Raw genomic sequence first — 20,174 nt, 5'->3', positions numbered from 1 at the left:
GCAGCCACAAATCATTATAACAGTGCATGCACAGTATTCCAAACATATGAAAAGCAGGTCAATCTCTTAAAAGATACCCCTAACACCAATCTAGTTAGATGTCATGACATCAATTAATTGTACAAATACACCCAATTTACCTTTTTAATAAACACCAACAATGTTTAGCTAACTGTTAATCATAGTTGTGCCTCACACTTTAAAATCGAACACACATGTACACTTTAAATTATGTCCTGGGTAGTCCCTGGTGCAATGTTGTTAACATCTTTGTGTCAATGTCTAATACTGTTAATTCCAGGTAAGCATAGATTTTTAGAATTCTCTTTATAAAACTTTGTCCACAGGTTGTTTTGGATTTCAAACTGACCACCAGGACCTTCCCAATGAGTGTACAGAAACCACAAGAACAGGAAACTATACAATCGAATACAGTTTACTTTGAGAATTTACAAAATCCCCCTCCCCCTTCAAAACATCTTTCAGTACATCCCAGTACAAAAGCTATCCTAAAAACTACAACTGTGCACCAAGTTAAACCTTCCAAAATATATTGTTAACAGGCTATTTGTGACAGGCTATGTATTACAATTATTCAACTCCTCACAATATATTACCACAACACAGTCCCAAATGTAAGCATTCACCTGGGCCTCAAAAGGCTTAAAACACTCAGTTTGTAGGTCCTGTACTTAATCCAAGTTGCCAAACTCTGTCCCAGTAGAAACACCAACAAGGAACAGTAAAGTTGGAGGTGACCAATCCAAGAACCTCCGAATCCGTTTGTTTGTCCCGATGCAAGGCTTGTATTTAGCTCCCTTCAGGCTCGATCCCCCTCTCCAGCACCATGACCCAGGATCCTGCAACGGAAGAACAAACAGCACTTGATGTCGACATTCCCTCTGTGTTCCCTACATACACTCCGATCTCAGCCCTCCCTGCTCTTGTTTGGTCTTCCCACCCAGCCACTGGTACTTGGCTTAAATAGGGTAGGACCTCATGGCTCTGGTGTGTACAGAGAGCTGGATAACAGTCTTCTTTTAATCAAAAAGAGTATAATTAAAAGGATAAATACTTAACTTTGTTATCAGTTTCTGACCAGGCCTTCCTTTCATCAGGCTGCCGTGTCTATCCTTCTGTTAAATCAAGGGAAGTAACGTTAAAACTTTACAATGCATTAGTAAGACCTCATCTAAAATATTGTGTTCATTTCTGGTCACCTTGTTACAAAAAGGATATTGCTGCTCTAGAAAGAGTGCAAAGAAGAGCGACCAGAATTATCCCGGGTCTAAAAGGCATGTCATATGCAGACAGGCTAAAAGAATTGAATCTATTCAGTCTTGAACAAAGAAGACTACGCGGTGATCTGATTCAAGCATTCAAAATTTTAAAAGGTATTGACAATGTCAACCCAGGGGACTTTTTCGACCTGAAAAAAGAAACAAGGACCAGGGGTCACAAATGGAGATTAGATAAAGGGGCATTCAAAACAGAAAATAGGAGGCACTTTTTTACACAGAGAATTGTGAGGGTCTGGAACCAACTCCCCAGTAATGTTGTTGAAGCTGACACCCTGGGATCCTTAAAGAAGCTGCTTGATGAGATTCTGGGATCAATAAGTTACTAACAATCAAACGAGCAAGATGGGATGAATGGCCTCCTCTCGTTTGTAAACTTTCTTATGTTCTTCTTATGTTCATTCCCTTTAGAGTTCCAAATAATCATTTTTGATCTCGGTCGGTCGGTCAAACTTCCTGTGTCCTCCATTTTATCTCCCTCGGACCACATGCTCCCTTCCTGTACTTTTAGTTCCCTTTTTATAATGGGCTGTCAATGATAGTTAATTGGTGCAAATGGAAAACACCTGGCTGCATTTGGAATTGGGGAATGGGACTATTTTCTCTCCCTAATCACCTGTGCTGTATTACAAATAATAACACACACTTAACAATAAATAACTTAAACACAGCGTATACAAAATAAGCAACAATGTGCCTCCCTTTAGGTAATAAACAAAATAAAATGTGAAACCATAACAAGTGTAAAAAAATCCAAAATACTAATATAATAAATACAAAAACAAAACATAATGTGTCACTCATGACATATGTTCTCAAGTCTTTCTTAAATATGTACACATAAAAAAAAACAGTATCAGTTTGTTTGTTTTAGTTTTTTTTTTACTTTTTACAAAAATCTTTGTAGTTGATCTTTGTTTTAGTCCCAAATTAATTTTTAGGAATTTACTTTTGTGTTCTTTGCATCATAGATATCTGCAGAAAACAATAACAGCATTGCTCTGGATGGCTGAAATTGGTCGCAGCACATCTTATTACACTGTATATAGGCCCTAACCCTAAAGATGTTTTCTAATAGGCTCTCTTGCATTCGGTTCCTCAGTTTGGTTTTGATTATAGCCATTTGTGAGAACATACGCTTCACAACTGCATTGCTAAAGGGTAAGGCTAAAGGTGACAAGGCAAAATACCCAAAACTGTTCGATTAGATTTTCCAAGATCTCCACTGTATAGTGGCAAAAATGATAAAGTTGCCAGCAGTGGCAAAATTTGACCCCAAAGTCGACTGCTGAAAGAGGTAAGTAGTTTTTGTCACACTTTATGTTGACATTCAGTACAGACGACCATGTTGGAAAATTGTGCGGTTTCATAATCAGCAAAAAGCTTCGCTGGATTAGCCGTGTCAAGCTGAAACAACTTGTTTATGCTGTTGATCCCCTGGAGAATAGGCTGAAGAAAAACAAGGTACATTTTGTTTACAGGGTCTGAATACGTTTGGTACAGCAGTTCAGCATTGTAATTCCTTTCGGTGTCCTTTGTAAGCCTAAAGTGCAACTTAAGCTCTTCGTACTGAGCAAGCACTCAGTTAACACATAGACTAATTGACAGCCATCTCGTGTCAGAAAGCTGCAACATTTTCAGAGGAGCTTCTCCAACATTAATGGCAGCATAGAGATTACGGTACTTACTCTGACAGAGTGCTGTGTGAAAACCACAAGTACGTCTGCGAAATCATGTACTCAGTGTTCCAAGGAAGTATGTTCATTGCTTTAGATGAACACAGCTGAAATGAATGACAAGCACACTATGTACACAATTTTTGGATTCACCTTTCAAAACTTTTTAAGCACAGAATTGTTTTTCTTGCACATTGTATTGCAAACGATGTCACAATACATTCCCGTTTTTTTGCTGAAGTATCTTAACACCACACAGAGTTGCTTCTGTGTACTTATATCTGTACTTTCATCGATTATTAGAGAGTACAGCTCTTTGTCGATATCTTGAAGCAGCTCTTGATGGGCCCGATGACCGATCTTATAAGTGCTGAGCATTTTGTTCTGTGAAGTCTTATACCCTTCTGTGCAGCCTCCCCAACTATGCATCCCAAATGATCAACTGTGAGTATGCTGGAATGGCAAGCAATATGGGCTGCCAGATTTAACTCACATATTTTAACAGAGTTGTCAACTTGCACCTGACTAAATCCTGTGTCAAATAAAGTTTGCACATTTGAAAAGGGACAGGCGTTTCTTACATGCTTCTCAGTTTTACTATGAGTTAGCAGATCGCTGTGATGTGCTCAGAGTTCACATTTGCAGTATCTGCAAGCCGCCTTTGCCTCATCACCAGTAATGCTCCTAATCCATTCTTTTAAACCTTTTTCTTTTTTGCGGTCTGCAGTATTTCTTTCCATATTTTGCACACTTACCCAGTAGCATCTCTGGTTTATCACGTTGATAAAAAAAAAAAAAAACTTGTTAACAATCTACTTTTTTACTCTCCTTAACGGCTTCACAATGTTGATACAAATAGCTAAGTGAGCAGTTTCAAACTGTTGCTTAAAATGGCTCTGTGACCTCCGTTCCAACTCGCGTGGTCATGCACAGTTAACCTCTGCCCCCACTCCCATGGGCATGCACAGTTAACCTCCGCCCTGACTCCCATGGGCATGCGCACTGCACAGTAGGATGTTCTGGGGCATCATCCCCCTGTCCTGTTAATGGTGACTGAGTTACCGTAAAGTTTTTTGTGCAGGGGGCAGGCTGCAAAAGTTGCTGACATTGATCATTTGTTAAATTCAAATAATTTTGTAACTGTATAGCCCCATGTGGCAAAGTGGTAAGTGGTACGTGCAGGTGCAGGGGTGATGCAGTGCAGTAATGAAACACACAGAGATTTATAATCCGGTTTGGAAATAGTTTTTATTTATATCTAGGTCTGGTGACCAAATAATAATCCCTGGCAATACACAACAATGTGTAGAGCACAGAGTATAAAACAACAGGGTTGCAGTCCCAAATAATAAACACAAATATCCGTCCCACAATATACTAACACGGTCACCAGCCCTGGGTGCATGCAGTAGTGCTCGTGGTGGGTGATACAAGTTTATTTAGCGACTGTGGTGAAGTGATGTTCCGGTTCTGTGCTGGCCCTTGGCGACAGCTCCGGAAGCGTGTTTTAGTCGTCTAACAATGTACAAGACAAGACGATTACAAACAAACAAAACACACCACTCACGTTTACAGTCCCCGTATTATTTTCACTGTCCTTCTCGGTTCTATTCACATTTAAACCAAGCGAAGGAACTGATTACGATTCTCCGCCCCCCTTATATGCTGTCACGCATGACCCCTTGGTAAACGAATGCAGCTGCCTTTACAATCTGCGACTGCAACATTGTTTCCCTTCCAGGTCAATACGTTCCTGCAACGGAGTCTCGCCTTCTTCCAGACTGACCGACTTCCCGACCCAGGGAAAGAACTGTTAGGCCAGCCCGTCAAAAGAACTCTGTCCTCGCTGCTTAGTGCCTTCACAGGTCGGGAGGGAGATTTACAACCAAGATGCATTATGTTTCTGTCACACACCCCCAAAAAAACACAAGACCTGTTAAAAGTAGCCCAAAAACTAGCTGTGTAGTTGTGTAGAAAAATGCACAAAGTCTCTTGTTAATTGTGTCTCAGCAGTTTTTGTTCAAGCAGAAATCTTCATAGTATTTACAGCACATTTAGCATAACATGCTGGGTAAACTCCATGGTACAGAGGATTACAAAGGAGCACCCTATTCATTTGATGTTTATAGCTACCAGCACACAGCTTCCTCCAGGCTCCTCCACTGGTTACCATACTTATCTGATAACATGGGATGTACCCAACAGAATGTTGAATGATACTCTGCTATGCAAGTAGCTGATATGTACTCAAAAGAATGTTCAAGAACACAACCCAAACTCCGGCCCCGAGCAAACGAGACTTAGGAACTAATTTCAACTGTAAGTGAAATTGTACACAATATACACCCCCCTTTTGCTGTTATTTATATAGAACTTACAAGCCACTTGTGTTTTTTGACTCCAATTGTCATTTTTCTGTTTTGTGTGATATGGACTAGGTGGCTGGCATTGCACATCTTAAACAGTTAAATAAGTATACATGGAATCAATGCAGTAAGTATTATTTCCAATAAAACATATCATTATAGCCGTGTTTTACTGGCTCAATTGAATAAAGCCACTCAAAATTAGTTTGGTTAGTATCATCCTTCCATCTGCATCACAAGTATGATTTTAATCTATCATCCGGACACATAATTACAGTTAGCCCCATATTACATCCCTCTAAGCTTTCAACTTCTACTTTTTGTGTCCCAGTTAGTATTATCATGCCATGTCCTCTGTGAACTTCATATAGTATGGAAAGTAGCTCCCCATGCCTCACCCTGAAGCCCGTCTGCATACTGACACGTAGACACTTTATTGGTGAGTGAAAAAGCTACCAGGCCACTTATAACCTACAACCGACTCTTTTCCAAGTAGCCCAATTTAGTGGGAAAACCGCAGACCTGCCAACTGGACTCGACCAACAGACTCAGATACACAGTTCCCTTATATGTACCAAGCTCCGCCCCATTAAGACACTGCAGCCAATCACTACTCAATATAACTGCAACTGAAACCTCGATCTTAACTAGCAGGAAACTCAGTACACCTGTATAGCCATCTCCCCAAGATGGCTGCCACAACTGGGCTCTATACCTACTGTATGTGACATCTTGTTGAAGTCATGCCTGTCAGTCAACCTAGTGTCTCTGTCTGTTGGGAAGCCAGTTTTTTCACCCTTCCTTCACCCTGTTACAGTAACATTTAAAAGTAAAAGTAAAAAAAACATGTCCAGCATTGGACATTTATTTTGCTTTCTTCAGCTTATGTTTTAATGCTCCTAACTATATACACTGTAGTTACATCAGACAAACATGTTATTCAATATTAATTTTCTGATACCGTTTGAAAGAAATACGTTGAATAAGAATAATCATCAGCTTACTTGCGACTAAGATGATATGATAAACTTGTAGCACTGACATGAAAGGAAAGTACAAATGGGCCAATGTTACAAGTTGCAGTCTTTTTTTCTTAATTCTGAGATATTGTGAAATATTGGGTATACCTTCCAGTAAATACCCTCCTTTTCAAGCACTGTTTTTTGATATTGCACTCAGGCGGTCAAGATTAATCAATCAATTGTTTTTTAATCGATCAAAGCCCACAGGTGTTCTTAATCGATTAATCATTAATGGATTAAAACATGAATATACCGTGTATATATATATATATATATATATATATATATATATATATATATATATATATATATATAATTGGTGAAGGCTATATTTGCATCCTGAGCCATTCGAAAAAAAGGCATAATACCACAGTAGTGACGTCAAAAAGTGATAATTCCTCTAGAGGAAAATATACTTGAACTTTGACCCATTCGACTCCTCGAGACCATCGCAAAATGTCTCATTTTCAATCACTCAACAACACCCACAGTACAGAAATGTTCATTTCTGATCAACAAAAAGAGAATACAAACTTTTTTCAAACTTTACAATGCATTAGTAAGACCTCACCTAGAATATTGTGTTCAGTTCTGGTCACCTCATTACAAAAAGGATATTGCTGCTCAAGAAAGAGTGCAAAGAAGAGCAACCAGAATTATCCCGGGTTTAAAAGGCATGTCGTATGCAGACAGGCTAAAAGAATTGAATCTATTCAGTCTTGAACAAAGAAGACTACGCGGTGATCTGATTCAAGCATTCAAAATCCTAAAAGGTATAGACAATGTCGACCCAGTGGACTTTTTTTACCTGAAAAAAGAAACAAGGACCAGGGGTCACAAATGGAGATTAGATAAAGGGGCATTTAGAACAGAAAATAGGAGGCACTTTTTTACACAGAGAATTGTGAGGGTATGGAACCAACTCCCCAGTAATGTTGTTGAAGCTGACACCCTGGGATCCTTCAAGAAGCTGTTTGATGAGATTCTGGGATCAGTAAGCTAATAACAACCAAACGAGCAAGATGGGCTGAATGGCCTCCTCTCGTTTGTAAACTTTCTTATGTTTCTTATGTTTCTTAATACGTTAACAATTCATGTAAAGCTGGTACATTCATCTCTCAGAGAAACTAGAGAAGAACAGGAAATTAAAACAAGGTAAAGGCAATCATCCAAATAAAGCTGAAGCACTAAGTGAAATACCACTGTAAAAAATAACAGATGGGCCTCTTCAGGTCACTGAAGCCCATCTATTATTCTCTCTCTCTCTCTCTCTCTCTCTCTCTCTCTCTCTCTCTCTCTCTCTCCCTCTCTCTCTATATATATATATATACATATATATATATATATATATATATATATATATATATATATATATATATATATATATATATATATACAGTATATATACACTATACATATGTACCTGTTCCTTTTGTGCATTCCCCATGAGGGCCTCTGCTCTTTGATCTCAATGACATTATCCTGGTAAATTGTATTTAACAGTTTGGTTTTTTATGCATTTAAAAATAATCCAGTCAAGCTGATGTATGGTTCAAGGCCTTTTAGCTAAGTATGCTTGTATTTTATTATTGTGTTGCAGCAGATAGTTTTAGCTGACTCATAGTAAAATCAACATTTTAATTTATTTGTGAAAAATTATGTTTTGCTTGTTCAGTCCGATCAGTGTTTAATGACCCAATGCTACTGCCATTTGGAAGCTGTTAAAATGTCTTTATTTTAAAGATGAGCTTGTTGGGATGTATGGAGAACTGTTTTAAGTAATAATTGATTTTATGTGGTGTGACCGGAGGCAGAACAGCACTGCAGTCACCCTGAAGTTTATCATATTCAATAATATTTATTTTTAATATTGCTGTATTGGTATGACTAAAATAAAGTTTCAGTGAAAAATACCCACTTGGCAACAGAAACTTGCTGCTTACTTCAAATGCCAGCAAAAAATAATACAAAATTCTAGGTCTGTTGCAGAGTGCTTGGTGGAGGCATCTTTTGAAATTGCATTGATTTTGGCATGCCGAAAAAAAGCGATCGTTGATGCAGAGATTGTTAACCACTTCAACTCCAGATGAAACCCCTTCCCAGGTACCAGATTTTGAAAATAATAATAAAAATGTTTTCAAACCTGTAATTGCTATAAAATGTTAACATATGAATAAAACACAAATAAATGACCTAAACTGTGTTTTTCATTAACCCTTTATGCTCCTGTGTACTACATACCCATGTTCAATATAAAGATAAAAACAAGTTTTTTTTAATGAATTATTTTTTGTTTGAACAATGAAAACAAAAATGCTGCTAATAACGTTAATAAAAATAATAATCAGTAAACAGTAATTATCAAATAAAAATCAGTCAATATCAAAACATGTGCCATTATCGACTTGTACTGTGCCATTTATTGAAATGTTCAATACAACAGAACAGAACTGCACATTTTTCTTGTGTCCTTTCTTTTGTTTTCATTCACAGACCCTGCACCTTTTTTTGTGGTCTCTGCTTCCCTTGTGCCCAGTACTGTGTTTTGATAGTGTTTCATCACAGCACTGTAAAAGGTAATCCAGGAACTGAATCTTATCCTCCCCCACTGAAAGCCGATACAGCACTCTACTATTCAGCATCATCCAGGACATGAAGTGGATGCCTAGTTTTTTTTAACAAGGTAAGACCTTTTCTGCTAGGATCATATGGCTCTAAGTTCTGATCGCAGGCATCCACGGCTCCTATCAGTCTGTTGTACTTTTCAATGTGGAATGGCTTTTTGAAAAAATACTGTTGCTCCTCCAGTGACAACATGGGTCTTTTCTACAAAGTCAGCTGTGTACTTTGTAGTCAGTACATTCACTTCCCTTTTGTCCTGCCACCTCACCAAAAATAAATCAGAGTTACTAACAAAACATGCCTGTCCTTTGTCCAGTTTTTCTTCAGTTACTTCCTTTGGTACTCTGTTGGTTCGAATAGTCCCAGTGATGTGCGTATTTTGTGTAAGCAAAAATGATGCTAGTCTTGTAGACATGTACCAATTATCAACAATAATATGACGTCCTTGGTTCAGTACGTGATCAGTGTCCTCAGCTCACCACGCACCAGCGACCCCTGTAGTCTGGCCGGGCGCCTGCGGACTTGCCTGTCAGCTAACCTAGAGCTGCGTTGTCCTCCGACGCTGTAGCTCTGGGTTGGCTGCATGGTGAGTCCGCAGTGTGAAAAAAAGCGGTCAGCTGACGGCACACGCATTGGAGGACAGCGTGTGTTCGTCTTCGCCCTCCTGAGTCAGCGCAGGGGTGGTAGCGGTGAGCTGAGCCTAAAAAATAATTGGCCATTCCAAATTGGGAGAAAATAATAAAAATAATTGGCAACGACTAAAATTATAAAAAAAAATTAAAAATTCATGATGCTGAGAAAGGCAGGGGTACGTTGCCATGTTTAGCTTTCGCTAAAAACTATATAAACTACAACTAAACAAGTAAAACTAATAATAAAACAAAATTAGTTGTATTAGTTGAATGGCTTCCTGCAATATCTCAGTCTTCTACACGCCCACAGGTAGATTGGCATCTCTACACAACACGCAATTGGATACAAATGTCGTCTGACCCTCCCCTGACTTTCATTGCACATTCCACAGTACTAGCACTGCCTTAGAGAATGAAACCTGAAACACTAGACTGAGAAACCGCTCATAGAATAGAATGGGAAACTTGACGTACGCACGTACGGCATGGTACTGTAAATGTGTTTTCATTTGATGTACGTGCATACGTCATGGTGTTGAAGTGGTGAAAGAATGTTTTTTTTTTGCTTCTCTAGTAATCTTGCTCGCCAATTTTAACAAGAATGTGATTTTAAAGCAAATGAAAGGATTTAAACTGTCTGATTCTAGAACAATGAAGACATCGGAAAAGATGTAGCAAGGATGGAGGAAATCGGAAAAGACATCCGGCAACAGTTAATCGCAGATCTTTCAACAGAACCTTGTTTTAGTCTAGCATTGGATGAAAGTACAGATATAAGTGAAGTCTGGCAATTGTGTGTGGGGGTTCGTTTATCCAAAGAAAAAATAATCTGTGAAGAATACCCATGAAAACCCGGACAAAAGGTGACGATATTTTTATGCACTACTCTGTTTTTTACTGAGAATAGCCTGGAATGGGAGAAGCTAATATCTGTTGGTACAGATGATGCACCAAATATGAGGGGGAAAGAAAATGGATTGCTTGGTCTGATGAGAAAGTGAGAGGGAATTCCAAAATGAATTATGTTTTACTACATAATTCACCAGGAAGCACTGGTGAGCAAAATGAAAAATAGTGAAATGCAAATAGTCTTGCAGTTGGCTGTAAAGGTGGTCAATTTAATTGTTTCAAGGCAGTTTTAAGCATTGGTTACAGTGTATAAAATAGAGTATGGCGACCTAGTAATGCACAATGAAGTGAGATGGTTGTATTGTGGCAGGCTTTTTGAAAGCTTTCTGGGTCTGATCCCTCTAATTCACAAGGGGAAAGGGGAGAAAGAGTTGGCAGATCCCGGCTGGATAATAAAGATGTCATTTTTGACTGACATCATGAGCTACTTAAATGCACTCAACCTCCAATTACAAGGCAAATACAAACTTCCCACATGCATTTCAGTGTAAGATCACAGCTTTATTCATTCCTGACTTGTGCAGCAATTGCCTTGTTCATGTCTCAGGTAGTTGGGCACAAGGAACTATATTAAGGTGTACTATTGTGACAGTTTTCAACTCTATTTTTTTGTTACTCTCACTCGTTGACTGCCCAGTTGATTTGTCATTTCGTGGATGCTTCATTTCTGTCAGATTCTATCTTGTCTAGTCCCTCAGAGTCGATCTCCAGGTGTCTTTCTTTATGGTTTTGTTTTCTGCCTGCTCCTGCCTGTCTGTGTTCGGAGGCTCTTTGCCAACGAGTTTCCACAGTTGTCATGTTGTTTAAGGTAAATTTCACTTTATAAATTGTGTAATTTATTCTGTGTTGTTGACAGTTGTGGTGGATTAATATGTCTGCCAGTACTAGATCTGTGATGTTATGCTGGGAAAACATCACAGTTCTAGTGCAAGGCTAACCAATCAGAGCTCAGGAATTTTTCTTGCCATTGTATAATATAGGGCAATTTCCATGGAAAAAGAAAAATAAGTCTCACCCTTTTCTCACTGTAGTTTTTTTTTTTTTTTTGGGCCAGAGAAATTGTTGTTCCAAATGCAAATAACCTAATTAATATTAAAATATGATAGGGTATATTCAAATGTTTGTGTCTGAGTTCCAATGTGGCCTTAAGTGACTGCTCATATCGTGCAGCTTTCCTAAATTGGGTTTCCACAGTGATTTTAGGCTGGGTTTAAAACACTGAAGGAAAAAAAATGCAGACATAGCGTTACACAAATTATAATTTAAAAACAATCCATAAGCACTTTCTTATGGAATGTATGATTTGCTAAACATTTTTGACTGCATATATATATATATATTTATTATAAACCTATTATTATTATTATTATTATTATTATTATTATTATTATTATTATTATTACGACTCTTTGAAACAGATGGAACCACTTTAGACTTTTGATTTTTGCACGGGGTTATGTTAATTCGGTACCCACTCATTTGCATAACATTCTTCATAGTTACAAAAGCCATCCCCGATGGTCGAAAAAGCTTTGATATTCAGGGTCAATGTAGGACTTCCAGACATGTTTCCATTCAGTTTTTGGTCAATTGCATGTCTTTTTAGCGTGAGAAGACGATTTACCTGCCCCTTCAAGTATTACAATGTGTTTGTGAGTGGGCTAGAGGTTTTGCAACGTTAAAGACCTAAAGTTTAGTACAAGTGAAACTATTATTGATAATGAGCGTGTTAAACAACATGAGACAAGGTGTTTTCTTGTTAATAGAGCACACCAGTTCCTACACCAATCATGGACAGTTAACATTACTGAGCCAAGAAAATAAATTACTGGTTATTACTGCCCTATTAGTTTAATAAATAAAAAAATGAATGATTGGCCAGATGAAGATCACATCATAAGTGAAAAAACATGCTGACTAAATAAACAAGTAAAATTGTAAACTATCCACAAAATCCCCCAACGACTTAAAATAAAGACAGAGTAAACCATCAGTAGGCAGTTCAGGTACACCCAAATAATCCTCCTACATGACTACTTGGCCAGACTGCATTATGTTATGAATACAGGATGTGCAACAGTACCTAACATGTTACATTCCCCTTTGTCACAACAGTCAGCAGGAGTAATTAAACTTCTGCTCGGCTCTGTAATATAAACACTTAATATTATGCTGGCAAGGTCTCAAACCTCTCTCTCTCTCTCTCTCTCTCTCTCTCTCTCTCTCTCTCTCTCTCCTCTCTCTCTCTCTCTCTCTCTCTCTCTCTCTCTCTCTCTCTCTCTCTCTCTCTCTCTCTCTCTCACAAATGTCCTTCATAGAAATAGGATAATCATTTTGGCTCATGGAGCACAGCAGGCTGTTTTTTGTTCTAGATTTAGAATCCTTTATAAGTTCCTGGAAACTGTGGTTTATTGGACTGCGCTCATAGCTGTACGCTGGGATGAAATAGCCAGGCAAATGAAACCAGTTAGATGTGAACATCAAGTACGACTCAGCAACCTTCTTCAATTGCTTTCTCTTGGTTGAATGCACTGCTACCCCTAAACTACTGAATGAGATTTGTATTTGGAATTTGCTTAATATAAAGTTTTATTTTCATTTTATTTTGTATTTTATTTTTGTACAAACACACATCAATATTCAATGCACCATATGTATACAATAATATACAATTCATCAACATTGCATATTAGAAAATAAGTCAGTCACATGATCTGGTTATTATTATTTTTTTGGGTTATTATTATGTTGCCCACAGGTCTACAGCCTATAAACCTATACCTCACTGGATTGCATCAACCACGTATTTTTAAACAATGAACAATTATGGGTTAACTAAGGATAGGTGGTTGAAGCAATCCTGTGCAGACATGTCAAATCTCAGGCACTCAGCGTGAGATTCATTCATTTGCATGTCATCTCACGGACAGCCTTGCCTATCTCACGCATTCAACAAAAATAGTAACAAAATTAAAACACAATATATTTTATTAGTATAAGTTACACAGAAAAATATGTCATACTTACGCTATATAGAATACAAAAATTACATAGTGATCCCAAATGTTAACAAACAGGAAAGTATCTGTATATTGCTGTTTCATATTAAATCTAACCTTGCACGCAAGAGTATTAACCTTGGACATGCTACTGCTCAGTTTAAGTGATGTGTCCCCCCCCCCCCCCACCCCCCACAAAAAAAAGTAGACCACAAAGTGGCCTGAAATAATCTGTACCGTTCCTGTGAGCTGTCAGTGTGGACCCATCAAGGCAAAAAGACATGATGCGTTGCCTGTAGATTGACACAGCTGCACATCAACACATCTGTGTCACATTTGTGTTTACCAGTTTTGGATCGCTTAACTGATAAGGTACGTGAACTGATTTTGAGGGTTTTATTCTACTTTTATTCATGGTCATTATTGATGCATGTTTAATTGGCCATGCAGGGTCGATCTATCTGCAACCAAATATCAACAAAACCCTGCCGTTTCCATTGTTCCAAAGCACACAGGAAAGTTTTTTCAAAACGTAAATTCTGATTACCTCCGAATCGTTGTTGTATTAAAATGTACAGAATAAATGTAATGGTAGGCCTTCTGGTAGCAAGCATGGGGTCCAGGTCCACCGAACGTCTTGCTCTCACAGAGACGGGGATCAGCAACCTGTCGTATTGGATCAGGATGTCCTTGATCTCCTTCTCAGAGGCCTCGTCCACATATGTCTGGTTGTAGGCAACCAGCGATTTAGAAATGGCCTGGCGGGTAGCATAAACCTGTGCTACATGTCCACCACCCTTCACGCATACTCTGATGTCAACGCCAGCAAATTATTCCTTGCCCAGGAGGAGCACAGGTTCCAACAGCTTGTACTACAGGGTTCTTGGCTCAATCATCTCCCATTCACCTTCATAAGGCTGAAAACCTGGACGGACTGCAGAGGACCTTTAGTTGGCATGTTATGATTAGTCATAGTAGTCGTCACAGTCGCAGTAGTAATATATATTTATTGGCTAAACTGTTCTCTCAAATGCTATAGTAATGCTATTTAAAATTATTTATTTTATGTGTGAGAAAAGTGGAATAGTCACTGAACTTCAAAAGTATTAATATACTGTTGCCATAGGCGGCAAGTTATATGGGCCCGTGGTGCCTGTGCTCCACCAATATTCAGGAACATGGGCCCCACTCCACCAATGCTTGAGCTTATATTTTACATACATTTTGATGTGAACAATATTTCTATTTACAGATGTCCGCTAAGTGTCAGCTAAGACAGGGTTGCGCTTAGCTTTTGGGAGCTGTTGCTTGTGACTGAGGGCCTCATTTTTAAAGGAGATGTGACCACGGCATGAAAAAAAGCTTGAAAAATCGCTCTGCGCCATTGCATCTCTTTTAAAACTGAGGCCCTGATCCACTTTCATTTGAAAGGCGTCCCTATGAGTGCCTGAGGAAAAAAATCATGCAACCTCAATTCGGCGGGTAGTTTGAGTTGTGATTATGTTTAGCACTTCAGACTACACTTGATTATGTTCTAGTCTTTAAAAATAAAGTGTTTAATATAAAATAAGTACAAGAGTACAACTAAATTTGATGTACTAAAACAGGCAAGCGCTGCTTTTCACTCTCCCTTTGTTTTTTTAAATGGCCCTGTAATCTTGTGGCACGCTTTAGCTGCATTGTTTTATCTGTGATAATTCTCGATTCATGAGACCAGTAATAATAAAAAAATGGATAAAGTTACCAAAGGAAAAAGAGGTGGAAAAATGTCATTCATCAAGTGACAGTCAGAGTTTGACACCCGCCTTGCAAACTGAAGTAATACAAAAGAAAGATGCTGTGAATGGGCAGCAGTGTGGAGTAGTGATTAGGGCTCTGGACCCTTGACTGGTGGGTCGTGGGTTCAATCCCAGGTGGGGGACACTGCTGCTGTATTATTATTATTATTATTATTATTTATTTCTTAGCAGACGCCCTTATCCAGGGCGACTTACAGTCGTAAACAAAAATACATTGAGCAATGTACTTTACCTAGATTGCTCCAGTAAAAACCCAACTGTACAAATGGGTAATTGTATGTAAAAATAATGTGATGTCTTGTAACAATTGTAAGTCGCCCTGAATAAGGGTGTCTACTAAGAAATAAGTAATAATAAATAATAATAATAATGTACAAGTTAAGAAAATTAGTTTTCAACAGTCGTGGTTATCAGAATTTACATGGCTGAAGTATAATAACGAATCAGACAAAGCTTTTTGTTCGGTGTGCAAAAACTGTTCAGAAAAGAAGCTCTTAACATTTTCTACAAAGGCTGAACCAACTTTTATTTTATCCGGATTTCAAGATTGGAGACATGTATTGCGTGGTTTTACATCACACGAAAAATCATCATGTCACAAGGAAGCTGTAATGAAGTATGCTTCTCTGCAAGTAATGTATCTGATAAATTTACTGGGGTCCAAGCCAGTGAAAGAACGAGAGCTGAGAGCAGGATTTGTTCACTGTGCTGCACATTCCCTTAATCTTGCCACTCAGGATGCCCTACAAAACATCCAAGCGTGTCGTGATTATTTTTCAATGGTGAAAGATCTCATTAATGCCATCAGAGAGTCACCAAAGCGTATGGCAGCATTCAAAGAGTTTCAGAGTGAAGGGGAGCTTTTTTTTATGCCCGCAAGATGGACACTGGACCCAACAAGATGGACACTGAGGAGCAACAGCTTAAAATCATTGCTCAACAACTATGAGGCCATAACGAACTGCCTGGATGAATTTAGTCACTCTTCTGATGAACTTGGCTTAAAATGCATTGGATTCTCGAAGCAACTTCAATCTTTCTCAACCTACTTTACATTAACAGTTCTTGTAAAAGCCATGGGTCTGTTAGAATAAGCTAATGCAAAAATTCAGAGGCGAAATGTGTCATTGTCCAGCGTTCAAGAAAGTTGACCTGCTGCAAAAGGTGTTGAGTGGGTTGCGCATCGACTCATCATACAATCACTTTTGGGAAATGACAGTAGATAAGGCAAAATGTCTGTATTCAGAAGATCCTACACGCCTGAGAAAATGCAAGCCATCAAGATGGCTCGATAATGGAAGCTCTCCTCACACCTTCAGTAACCCCAAAGACTATTTTCATCAAATATATGTCGGGATAATTGGTGCTTGCAAAGTAGCAATCGGGCAGAGGTTTTCATCAGAAAGCTTCACATTTGCAGTGAAATTGGAGAAGCATATAACTGATGCAGGAAGTGGCTTAAAACAGGATATCACCCCTGTCAGTGAAGCTTTCCAAGGTGATATTAACATGGAGAGGCTATGTCTTCACTTAGAAATGCTGGGTGATATTTGCAAATCGAGAAATTGCCTGCTTAATTTGGTGAGCGAAGTGAAGCAATTTCTGAAGGAAGAAGATTTGAGTGACATCTTGTCAGAAGTTGTTATTCCCTATGAAATTGTTTTACACAATTCTGACTACAACCTGCACCGCTGAGCGACCATTCAGTTGCCTACGAAGACTAAAAAACCATTTGCAAACCACAATGGGCCAAGTACGTCTCAATCACTTGGCAGTTCTGCACATTCAAAAGAACCTTACTGCTGAATTGGACATCGCAAGTCTCCTGGATGACTTTATTTCAAGAACTGAACAACGCCGAAAAGTGTTTGCTGCCTCATGAATGGTAAGTGTTAATTTTTATGACTTCTATCTGACTAGTATACATGCTTTATTAATGTGCTTTATAATATTAGTGTCCATCTTGGAGTTTTAATTTTCTGTTGTATGCTGGTTTAATTATTTTGGTGTACACTTTTGAGCTGTACCATGGCCTGCCCATATGAACAATGTATGCAATGGTAGTGTTTTAAAATATTCTTTATAGTTTTATAACAAAAGTTACACATGGCCTAAGGTTTATATGCAGTCAAACATTATTATACATTCATTATTTATTGCTTTTATTCTTATGCTTTATTTATGGGACTACAATTGAAATTCATTATCGTGTACCATATAATTTATTTCATTTTCTGTCTGTGCTGTTGCTTTAAAATGACTCTAAAGTATTGTTCACACTGCTTGCTCTTTTGAAATTAAATGCTGGTTTAATCATTTAAAGTTTAAACGCAGAGTGTGGGCAGCCAGAGCAGCAACACAGAGAACATTGTCAGTTTATTGAAACAATTAGAACATCGAAAAAGTAGGAGCTATTTTTTTGTTTTAATTTTAGGTAGTATTTGCTTTTGTGGGTTATGGATCCATCAGCTCTTGGTTGTTATTGTATTCAGCAGAGCTATGTTGTTTATCCTCTAATATGCCATTTAATAGGACAATGTACTTGAACTCAGTATGTCATATGTAAGCAATAAAATATCCTATACAGTATATAAAATAAAATAGATAGTCTAAGTTAAGTAGAACCACAATAAGTTTTTCTTACGGTAGAGGTTTTATGCAATACAGAGAAACTGTTAAACGTTTTACTGTTTCCAATCCATCCATACATTATTTAAAAATGATACAAACCCAGTGCCTATGAGTGTTTCAGTTTAACTTATTCTGATGTTTTTGTTATTGCATTATTAAACAGCTTAGATAACATTTTATGTTTTAAAAGTCCCCTGTTCCTTTCAATAATTAACCTCAAAATGTAAATTCTGATTACCTTCTAATTATCTGTCCTGCATATAGTTAAGATTATAATCACTTCCAGTAAATCATTTGAAAATGCATAATAGGCCCATCTTTTGAAAGATTATCTTCTTGAATGGATGGCTTTGGATCACCAGGGAAGGAACACGTCTACTGAAATTACCATGCATACATTCTTAATTCCACTGCTGTCTTTTTTGTAGCAAATTCAATTAGAAAGACATTTTTCAATATTTTAATAAACCATTGTAGTCAGACATAGAAAATGGCAGTTTTCCTAATTATACTTTTTGCATTGTGTTTCTAGAATGAAAACAAAGGAAACAGCAATTATTGCTAATTGCAACTCTTTTAATTATACACAAATTAATTTATTTTTATTTTATACCTTCAGTTATCACCAGGGAAAAGCATGGATTTTCTATGCTGTAGTAGAATTTTTTGTTTTACACTTGGGACGGGGCAAAAAACATGCAAGGCTTTTTTTTGTTTGTTTGATAACCAAATCAATACACTTATCATATATTATTATTATTTTATTATTATTTATTTCTTAGCAGACGCCCTTATCCAGGGTGACTTACAATTGTTACAAGATATCACATTACCCATTTATACAGTTGGGTTTTTACTGGAGAAATCTAGGTAAAGTACCTTGCTCAAGGGTACAGCAGCAGTGTCCCCCACCTGGGATTGAACCCGCAACCCTCCAGTCAGGAGTCCAGAGCCCTAACCCCTACTCCACACTGCTGCTCACACGTGATGTACAGTAATTGAACAATAGCACTATGAATGTGAAAAATATATAACAAATGCAACATGGTTCACAAACTCTTTTTATAAGCCAGTTTTGATAATTAGCATTTCATGAAACCGTTTTCAAACATTTAACCTGACAATAGGGGCCAATAAGTCAAGTAATCATAGGCCCTTTTGGTTTTTAAAAACAAATAGTTTGACAGGAGAAAATAATGTAAATGTTCTGGAGATTTATACACTATTATCAAATGTTTAGTGCCTGTAATTCTTTTGGGGGTGGAGATATTTAACATTGGTTAGAGTGTTCTCCAGAATGTTGTTTTATCGTTATGGCAGGTTGTGACAGGGAGCCCCACCCCTATATATATTGTGCGCTATATTTGTAATTTATTATTATTATTATTATTATTATTATTATTATTATTATTATTATTATTATTATTGTTGGTATTAGTAACATGTATGTTGTGTTTTGTGCGGACGGACAAAAGCCGTCCATCATTGTTTACTATTTGAGACCGGCGAAAAAGTTCAGATTCAAGTCCTCATTGTTAATCTTAATATATAAATAAGAAAGTTTGTCTGTCTGTCTGTTCCTTTATGCATTCAGACCCCGCAGGAGCCAGTGCAACCAAAACTTTGCATGGCCTCCTCTTTCATCCAGGGGAAGGTCGAGGGCTATGTTTGGATCCAAAATTTTGACCCCCGGGGTACTTAATTTAGTAACCCCATTGCTGGATCCCTACAGTAGACATGTATCTCAAATTAAAGAAACTCACAAAACAAAAAAAAAAAATAAGAAAACTTAAATGGCAAAAACCAAAAAAGAAATAAAGTTAAAAAAGGGAAAGGAGTCTGAGCACATTGTGAGACACCCAAGATCGGTAACTTATAGGAAACCATAAAGCTACCATTCCCCAATTTGTCATGCATGGAATATTGAATTTCCCCGGGCAACGTCGGGTACTTCAGCTAGTTATAAATATGTCTGTAAGCTTTTACTTTTACCAAAATAAAGATAGACAAGGAAGACAGAAAGGAACATTATTATTATTATGTGTTTATTTAGCAGATGCTTTTATCCAAGGCGACTTCCAGAGACTAGGGTGTGTGAACTATGCATCAGCTGCAGAGTCACTTACAACAATGTCTCACCCTAAAGACGGAGCACAAGGGGGTTAAGTGAGTTGCTCAGGGTCACACAGTCAGTGGCTGAGCCTGGACTTGAACCAAGGA

Source organism: Acipenser ruthenus, chromosome 1, assembly GCF_902713425.1.
Source record: "Acipenser ruthenus chromosome 1, fAciRut3.2 maternal haplotype, whole genome shotgun sequence".
Lineage (NCBI taxonomy): Eukaryota > Metazoa > Chordata > Actinopteri > Acipenseriformes > Acipenseridae > Acipenser > Acipenser ruthenus.
Note: the sequence above shows the minus strand (reverse complement) of the source record.